The following is a 9,297-nucleotide window of genomic DNA, read 5'->3' as shown; positions in this document are numbered from 1 at the left end:
CAAGCCTATGTGCTCACCTGCCCACCTTCACCCTGCAATAAGGGACTGAGGCCAGAGCGGGTTTCAAGCTCTTCATCCACTCTGGCCAGTTCTGGCTTCCGTCCTGGGGTGGAGGATGGCGGAAAGGCCCAGGACAAGCGGGGAATGTGTGTTTTGGGGGTGCTGTCATTTGGCAGCCAGACTTTGAACCAAGAAACATCCCATCCTCCACGGACTCCCCCCAACAAATGGGCGGCCCTGGGGCTGCCCTCTGAGGATGGAGATCGCCAGCCAGGAGAAGGGTCTTGGACATGGCAAAGGAGACCCTTTCTCGCTGTGAACGCAGCTTTCTCCACTCTTTCCTGATGACGTGACGCCGTGGAGACCACACCAGCATCTAACTTGGGGACGGTGAAGAGGGATAGCTAAGGAGCAAACACACTTCAGCTAGTGGAAAGTCTGCAGCTCTGGAACTTGGAGGGATTTCTCCTGCTTCCCCGGCCAGGACGGTTGGCTGGGATGGAAGAGGCAGTCGATCTTCGCAGGACAAAGGGCCTGATGGGGTTGGCAGCCGTAAGGACTTCCCTGACCTGCTGTGTCACCGTGCCCCATCTCTCTGCGCAACTGTCCCCAAGCCCCCGATTCACATTTCAACGTCTTAGGCCAGTATCGTCAGCCTTCCCCACTTCACTGTTCTTTCCGCCCATTCTTTCTTTGCATCTTGATCAGTCGTCTACCTGGGATCTACCGAGTGGATACTGGGGGGTCATTCCCCCTAAGAAAAGACTGAACCAGGGATTTGCAGAGCTCTCCCCACCCCCCCAAGGCCTGGACCTGGTTCCTGGTTACTGAGAGGGGCTGTCTTTTCCTCCGGCTGTTTACTGGACTTTGAAGGGGCCTGTGCTCCTTCCATGGGCTCTTTGCCGTCAGCCGTAAGGTGGGGGATTGGGACCTGCTTTAACGCCACCCGTCTCTTCAGGCCTCCAAAGCTCACACTGACTAACCCAAACCTGTGAGTCTCTCTCTAGTGCTTGCAGGGAGGACGGAGCGGGGGGAGGATTCTGGTCAGCTGGCCACTCCCTAGAGGATGCTGGACCTTCAGACAGAGGGAGGTCTGGCCTGAGCCCAGGGTGGGAGCCCATGGGGAGGGAGACATTGAGGAAGGTGAGCCCTCCCCTGGGCGAGGTGGTGGTGGGAAGGCAGGTGTGGTGAGCTGCCAGCCGTGAAGTCCCGGAGCAGGGACCTTCTTGACCCCAGGCTGCCTGTTGGCCACTGTCTGCTCACCCAGAGGCCTTAGGCTCTGGGTTTTCTATGGCCTCAAGTCTAAACGTTGGCCCACTGCGCCAACAGGAGGTCTCTCCCCATCCCCCTTTGACTCATGCCTCGCTCTGGCAGTGAAGACCTGTGTCCGCCTCTACTGCCAGGTCACTTAGGGAGGCCTAGCCAGGACTGATTCCCCCTGCCCCTAGAGCTGCCCCACGCACAGGGGCAAAGCAGGGCATCTGGGACGGAAGAGACTCGAAAGTTTCTCAGACAGCCAGGCCTGCACATACAGGCCTGGAGACATTTAGCCCCCACACGGGGGGCGAGGATGGGAGGCCCTGTGTGGTCCCATCCCTTGTCCCCTCGCCCATTTCCCTATCACCACCTCTGTGGTCTCCATGGTAACCCAGCAGGGCCAACCCCCTCCGGGGAGGCGGGCCTGGACCACCACTCTCCCACTGCCCAGCTCGTCAGCAGCCACAGGGCTACCAAGCAACTGGCAAGCCCCCCTCCAACTGGGGCAGTGCCCCCCCCATCCACTTAGCCCCCAAGAGGGATCCAGCTCAGATGACATTGCAGAGAGGAGTGGGCCAAGGAGAAGCAACCCTCTGGTCTAGGAGAGGACAGATTTGGCTTCCAAGAGAAAGGAGGCTCTATTTTGAGAGGTAGTGGGCCAAGGGAACAGAGGTTACCGGCCAGCAACCTGGGCGTTGTACTGTCTTTATTTTTAAAACCACTAAAGTGCAAGACTTATTTTGCACTATTCTCCACTTTTTTTTTTTTCTCATAGGCTTTTGGTGTCTTTTTATAAACATACTTTCTTGGTTTTCTAATGGAGTATATAGTTTAGCCATTTCCACAGACTCTGGCCTCCTCTCTTTAACTTTTTTTGGATGGGAGAAAGGGGAGGTGAGGGGGGTCAGCCGCCCTGCACCCGTTCACCCCGCCTCTCTGGTCCTCGGCCACCAGCCTGAGTCCCGGACCGTCCACCACCAGCATCACACAGTAGCCCACACGGATAGACAGTTGTCAGACAAGATTCCTTCAGATTCCGAGTTGCCTACCGGTTTGTTTGTTTTTTAGACAGCAATAACCACAGCACATATTACTGTAGTTCTTTATAATTTGACATACATACATACCATAGCGCTATTCTCTCCTCTTTATTTGCTTTCAACTTTTTTTTTGTTAATAAATGCTCATAATCTTTACTGGTGAAAAGGATGACAAAAAACAAAAAACCAACAAACAAAACCTGTTTGTGGGAAAAAAAAAAAGAAAAAGAAAAAGCGGGGGGAAAAAAATCACCTGAATGTGGAAGAGCTCGCCTCCTGTTTAGTGTTTTGTACGTAAGGAAATAAAAAACGAGAAAAACAAAAAAAAACAAAACAAAAAACCTGAGGATCTCACGTTTTATTAAAAAAGTGAAGATTGCTGTATACTATTTATTCAACTTATAATTTATGTTACTCCTTGGTCTTTGTCCTTTGTCGCGACAAAGCATTTATTTAATAAAGTCATGCATTCAGTTAGCCTGCGTCACCTTCCTCCGAGGGTCCAGGGAAGGTAGGCGAAGGGAGAGAGAGGACAGAGGGAAGGAGAGAGGACCAGGTGGAGGCAAAACCAGGGCCTGCTCCCTCCAGAGGGGCCCCCAGACCCAAACCCAGGCGCCCCCTTCTCCATCTCTCCGAAACCCTTTCAGTGAGTTCACTACACAAGGCGCTTAGGCGGGAGGGTGGTCCTGCAGCTTCAGCAGCGTTATCACTAGGACTGTTATCATTTTTACCATCTAATCTCAGCTCCCGCTGCTAAAGAAAGCGATCTTAATCAACTCCTAAGCAAATGATGGGTCTCTTCTCCTCAGAGAGGACTTTAAGGAAGGCAATGCTAGAATGTTCCTCTCAAGCTCTCAACTCCTGGGAACCTCTGGCAGAGGTGAATCCTACCTCCTGCTCTTGCCCAGCACCCCGTTGCCATTTCCACCCGCTGAAGAGGAAAGTTATGAAATGGCTAGTAACCCTGATTTCAACCCTCCAGCGGCGTAAGGACCACGATTCCTACACTGTTCTACCATCCGCCCTTCCTTCCTCCGGCCGCTTCTCCTCATCTCCATGTCCCCTCTTTATCTGCGAGCCCACAGCAGGGCACTGCCCTTCATGCATCCCCCTGACCACCCCCAACAAGGGCCTCCATCCATGGGCACAGCAGGGGGACAGAGTTGGGGGCATCTCCCCTCTGCCCGACCCGGACACCCCGCCCCGCCAGTGCCCTGCCCCGTCCGAGTCACATGGCAAAGCAGAGACATTGGGAGCGTCCCTGCCTGGCAGGGGGCTGGCCTGTCACTGGGCATGTGTCCTTCGGACGCATCACTGAAGCTCTCTTCCCTGAGACCACTGGGCCCGTACACAGCTTTGCAGTGCAGCTGTTCAGCCAGCGCCCGGCAGTGACGGCAGAGATTGGAGGGTGTGACAGCTGCGCCGGGAGGCCAGAGACGGACCGGCCTTCCTCACTTTCCTGGGCAGGAGAGCTGATGAGTTGTGCTGGGCGGGGACAGGAAGAGTGGCACGCAGGAAGGCCGTGTGGTCCAGGTCAGGCCACATGGCATCACCTGCCCCGGGACTGTCTCCTGGCCTCTCCGTTGGCAGCTGTTCATCCACGTACTGCCTGGGGTGGGTGGGGGGCAGGAGCGGGCCAGGATTCTTCTCAGACTTGCTCCCCCTTCAGGGCCCATGCCACCCCCAGGCCCACCCCACCATGCCCCCTACTCCTACAACCCTCACCTCCGGACATCCCGCTCAGGTACCCACGTCATTTGGGACCTGGCTCCGGGCTGCTGTGCACCTGGTCCCATCCCCTCCCTATACAGTTCATCATTGGGACCCATAGCACGTTGCTGACCACATGTTCACCCGGGGGGGCCTTGTGAGCCAGTAGGACTGGGCTGGGGCCTGGGGTCTGCTGGGTCCCAACCTCACCCCCAGGTTTGGCAGCTGGTCCAAGGCCACACTCTTAGAAACACTCTCAACTCCACGGTCTCACCTCCATCCACTGAAGCCCCTCTCCGAGCCTGGGTGCCCTCAAGGGTTCCGCATGGAAAATCTGAAGATCCCCCTCTCCCATTCCAAGCACGGTCAGCTATTCCAGTGAGAGAAATGGAGTGAGCGCGCTGCAATGTCAGCGTTTTACTCAGTGGAGAACGAGAGCCTTTGGTCTCCCCTATTCTGCTGTTCGATTCATCAACCCTCCCCGGCTCTTCCCCGGGGATCCTGGAGCCCATGGCTCCACTGTCAGCACCTACTTGTCTGGGTACCACCTACCCTGCAGCCCCTCCGCCCTGGATAAACCTCCCCTTGTCACTCCTGCACAGCCCTGCTGTGCCCTGCTGGAGAAAGTCCCAGCATCGTGTGGGCTGACACCACCACAGAATCCCCAACCTCCAGATCCTGCCTGGGGAACCTCCCAGGTTCCCCAACACACTCTCACGTTCCTCCTCATACTGCCTTCTCGCTATCAGAGAAAACCAAGACCCGCCTCTGAGAACGTCCTATCTTCTCATCCCAACCCCTATGGAGTCAACCTCTGTCATGTTCTCTCCCACCTCCCCCATCAGTCCTCCTCTGTTTCCAAGGGACAGTCCCCTTCCTTCTCTCTCCCGGCCCGCTGCTTCCCCATCTCCTCCATCAACCATCCCCTCTCCTGCAGTTTAGGCAACAGAGGAGAGGGAGAGAAGGGGATGGGTAGGAAAAGTATCTTTTTTTGTTTCTTTTTCACACACACACACTGTTGTTTTTTTTGGTTTTTTTTTTTTTTTTTTTTTTTTTTGCGGTACACGGGCCTCTCACTGTTGTGGCCTCTCCCGTTGCGGAGCACAGGCTCCGGACGCGCAGGCTCAGCGGCCATGGCTCACGGGCCCAGCCACTCCGCGGCATGAACCCGTGTCCCCTGCATCGGCAGGCGGACTCTCAACCACTGCGCCACCAGGGAAGCCCTGTATTTTATTTTCATAAGAGATAAGTGAACTAACACCAAGCATTGTAAATGGATGACCACAACAGAAGCAACAATGATAGCAATTACCAAACAGGAAACACACTCATACTAGGTCATGATATTGACATTCAGTCCAGCAATCCTCCACTGTAACAGCTCCTTTACTTTGCAGTGAAAATTGATTTGTATATTTTTTGCCTCTGAGTCCTTGTGGGCTTTCTTTATTTATTCAAACAGAAAGTCACAAAAATTACAATCATCCCCATCAGGTCACTCAGTCCCATGTAATTAATTTTTTTTCATGGTGATCTTTTGTTAGCACTTTTATGAAGTCATCAGTTTTCCATTCGAGTTCTGAGAATACTTATTCATTCAGTTCAGCAGTGTAGTCAGTTACCAGAAACCTGTACTTGTCAGAGTCTGGAAGAGTATTTTGCGTTTAGAGCCGATGGGACTTGTTCATGAACTGGATGTCGGGATGAGGGGAAAGTCGAGGATATCTTCTCCACTCAAAGTCCCCCAGACAACTCAAGTTCAACGTGTCCCAAACTGAACTCGTACTGAAGCTCAGATACTTCACCTGTCTTATCTCACTTTATACCTTAAAAGCACCAGTTCAAAACCACGAACAAAATTTGAACTCATCTTCCCTCTTAAACTCTCCCCTCTTCATCTCCCCTCTCCATCTCTCTCCTCCCTTTGCTCTCTCAGAGAATGGCATCTACCCAATTGCCAAACCCAGCCCTCCTTTACCCCCAACGTCTAATAAGTCCCCAAATCTCAGGAATAAGTTATCTCGTTGACAGCTCTCCGATCTGACTGTTCTCAGCACCTGCCCGGTTCAGACCACGCTCACTTCTCACCTGGATCACTACAGTTTCTTCCTGCCGGGACCTTCCATCCCCACCCGTGTCCTCCATGCCAGACATCGCAGTCAGAGTTCACTTTCTAAAACACAGATCCAGTCGTGTCATCCTCTGCCTAAATTCCTTCTTTGACTCTTGAGAGCATTCGGTCTTAATATCCTTCATCGAGACACCCAAGGTCCTTCCTGGTGGGCCCTCCTCGCCCCGCACCTCCCATACCATAGGCAACCTCAGCCATCGGCAGGTCTCCACATTTATTGTGTAGCTCATGCTGGCCCCTCTGTCTGAACCCCACCACACATGCGCGCGCACACACACACACACACACACACACAACACGCCTTTCCCCAAATTCCTATTTCCTCTTACAGTTCTGTCCTTACTTGCCTCCTGAGACAATTGTTCTCCTAATTGCACCAGGCATACCTCCGTTATATGGCTGCTTCCCTTTACTAGAACGTCAGCCCCTTCAGGACAGGGACCATAATCTTTTTCACCTTCATATCCTAAAACCCTAACACTGAGCCCAGGATTCAGTGCCAACCGCCCGTAGGCAGCACTCATCATACGACAGAAATGAGTTTATATTCTCAAAGCAATTCTTTGAGAGAGAAATTATCTCAACATTTAAGAATGAAAACAAATGAGGTTCAGAGGTGAGAAATGTGTCCAGAGTCACATGTCATAAGCAGCAGCCTCCAGATTCTGTTCCAAGGCTGCCTTACCTCCAAGCCCATGCTCTCAACTATCCCATCACATGTAGCCAGTATTCCAGACACATCTGACAAACGCGGTCGCTACAGCGGTGATTCTCCACATTCGGAGGGCATAAGAACAGGCAACCTAGGCTAGGTCCCGTGGTTCGCAAGTTCAGCAAGCATCCTCAGTTGACGCATTCTGGACTCCTGGGACCACCTCTTAAGCAAATGACGCTTTGAGACAGTATAAACTCAGTTTCCCATGCTGCCACACAGTGGCAGTAGAGCCGCAGTGTTTGTCAAAGGCCCGTCCTAAACTAAAATTTAAACAGTTCCAGAAGGCAAGCGATCAGCTTGACATCTTCAAGATCCCTGCCCAGCCAACCATTATCCCACATGGATGCAACTAAGCTTTGCCTCCGAAAAGGTTTCTAGGTCACAGTATACATCAGTCAGTGCGGTTCCTGTAGCTAGAGCCACAGCAGAAATACTGATCACATACCCGTAAAATCCACCTCTTCGGAGGGCTTAGAGTACAAGAAGGCTGCAGGCAAGTGACATGGAAATGGGCACGGAGACTGGGGCATCCTCAGGAGTACGCTGCAAAAATATTACAGAAAGGACTCAAGTGAGTTAGCAACCTTGAGGCATGGGGGTTGACATAAGGGCTGACCCCAGCAGTGGCCCCATGATAATAACCCCTTTCATTTGGTACACTCCTGTAGTTCTCAAAGCACATTCACATCTATTGTCTCACATTAATAACCACCCTGTTATCAATTGGGTGATATTAGATATCAACCCTGTTGAGGCTGAAATCATCCCCATTAAACAGATGAGGAAAACTGAGGCTCAGCGGCGAGTAACGTACCTCCAGGGCAATGGAATAGTAAGGGACAGAATTCAAACCCAGGTGTTCCGACTCCAGTATTCATTGCCTTACTCCTTGGCTTTGCACTAGAACCTTAATCAGTCAATTAATGTTAGAAAAAGAAAAAAAGAAAAAAAAACGCCTGCAGTCCACTCCAGACCAATCAGATCAGAATTCCTGATGGTGGGGCATCAGCGTCAGCATGAACATTTTTTTTAGTGCCCCAGTCAATTCAAATGTTAGCCAAGTTGAAAATCACTGCCCTTGCTGGGAAAGCCAGCACAGCTGCCCCACCCAGGACAGCAGCCACCGGCTGCCGACTACAGCTGAGGGCATGGGAGAGGGATGGTGGGAATACCCATCAGTAGACAAAAGGAAATTCGTGTAGGGACTGGTGACCCACAGGCTGCAGATCCAACCAGCGCCCAAAGACCTCCAGGCTCTCCCGGAGCATCCGCCCTGCTTCCGCCCACAGGGGGCAGTGTAACTCAGGGCTGAGCAGCATCCCCTCCCTGGAGTTAGGGGCCCCAGCCCTGGGCGGTGGAGGTGGGGCACTTCCAGGGACCATTTCCTCATCTGTGAAGTGGAGCTAATAATAGCACCTCATTTGTGGATTCATAATTATTAACTGAATTAATGCACTTCCAGAGCGGCCCCCCACTAGCTACTGGCCCAGCCTAGATACTCTGAACGGGGATGTCTGCTTTGGGGGACCTGCTTTTCTTCTTCAAGGAGTGAAACTCATCTCACCCCTGGTCCGGGCCCCAGGTATCCCTCTGCCTCTCCTGAGATGCTAAATGGACGGTCAGGAGGGAGGTGGACCAGGCAAAGCTGCCTCCGGTCCCCTCCTCCACGGCAGGAAGGGGTCAGATGCCACAGAAGAGGGGTGGCACCGTGAAACATGGGGCCAACGGGGCCGTGTGTGGACAGTGGGTCTGAAAGCACTGCGCACTCCTTCCCCCATGGCCCCCCCGCAAAGTGAGGAGCCCCCTGGAATTGGCCGGGGCTGAAGAGGCCAACAGAACCAAGCGGGCAGAGCTCTCACACAGAACTGTGCTTCAGACCCACATCTGTGCCTCATTCCCTAGTCCCTCCGCATTGGTCAACACGTGCTATTCTGGGGCCAGACAGCTCCCAGGGCCCATCGGCGAGCAGGCCTGGATTCTCAGAGGTCACAACAGCCCCACTCCTTTTCCTTGGGGGCTGAGTAGATGTCTCCCCCTGGGCAAGGGAGCTCTCCTTGACTTCAGGGGCCAGAGGACCCCAATTCCACTGTTTCCCTGCTCCCTTTCTTCCTCTGCAGTGTCATCTGAATGTGAGAGAAAGAGACACGGGCTCCACCCTTCCTCCCCCAGGGCCCACCCAAGGGTGGGAAAGTTGCTAGAGCCTCAGCTGGGAGTCCAGACTTCTAGGGCTGCAGTGGAGGCTTCCACCTGGATTCAGGACTTTTGAGTTTCCACAGCCCCTCTTCCTGCCCCATCCATCTCGTTGCTGTGTTATGAATGGAAAACCGAGACCGTGCCTGTCCCACTTTCCCGCGAGTCCAGCCAAGGCTGAAGGGAAGGAGGCTGGTGAGCCTCGAGATCTCTTTCCCACGGGGGCCCCAAAGACTCAGGCAAAAGACACGTGC

This window comes from Phocoena phocoena, chromosome 7, assembly GCF_963924675.1.
Source record: "Phocoena phocoena chromosome 7, mPhoPho1.1, whole genome shotgun sequence".
NCBI lineage: Eukaryota > Metazoa > Chordata > Mammalia > Artiodactyla > Phocoenidae > Phocoena > Phocoena phocoena.
Note: the sequence above shows the minus strand (reverse complement) of the source record.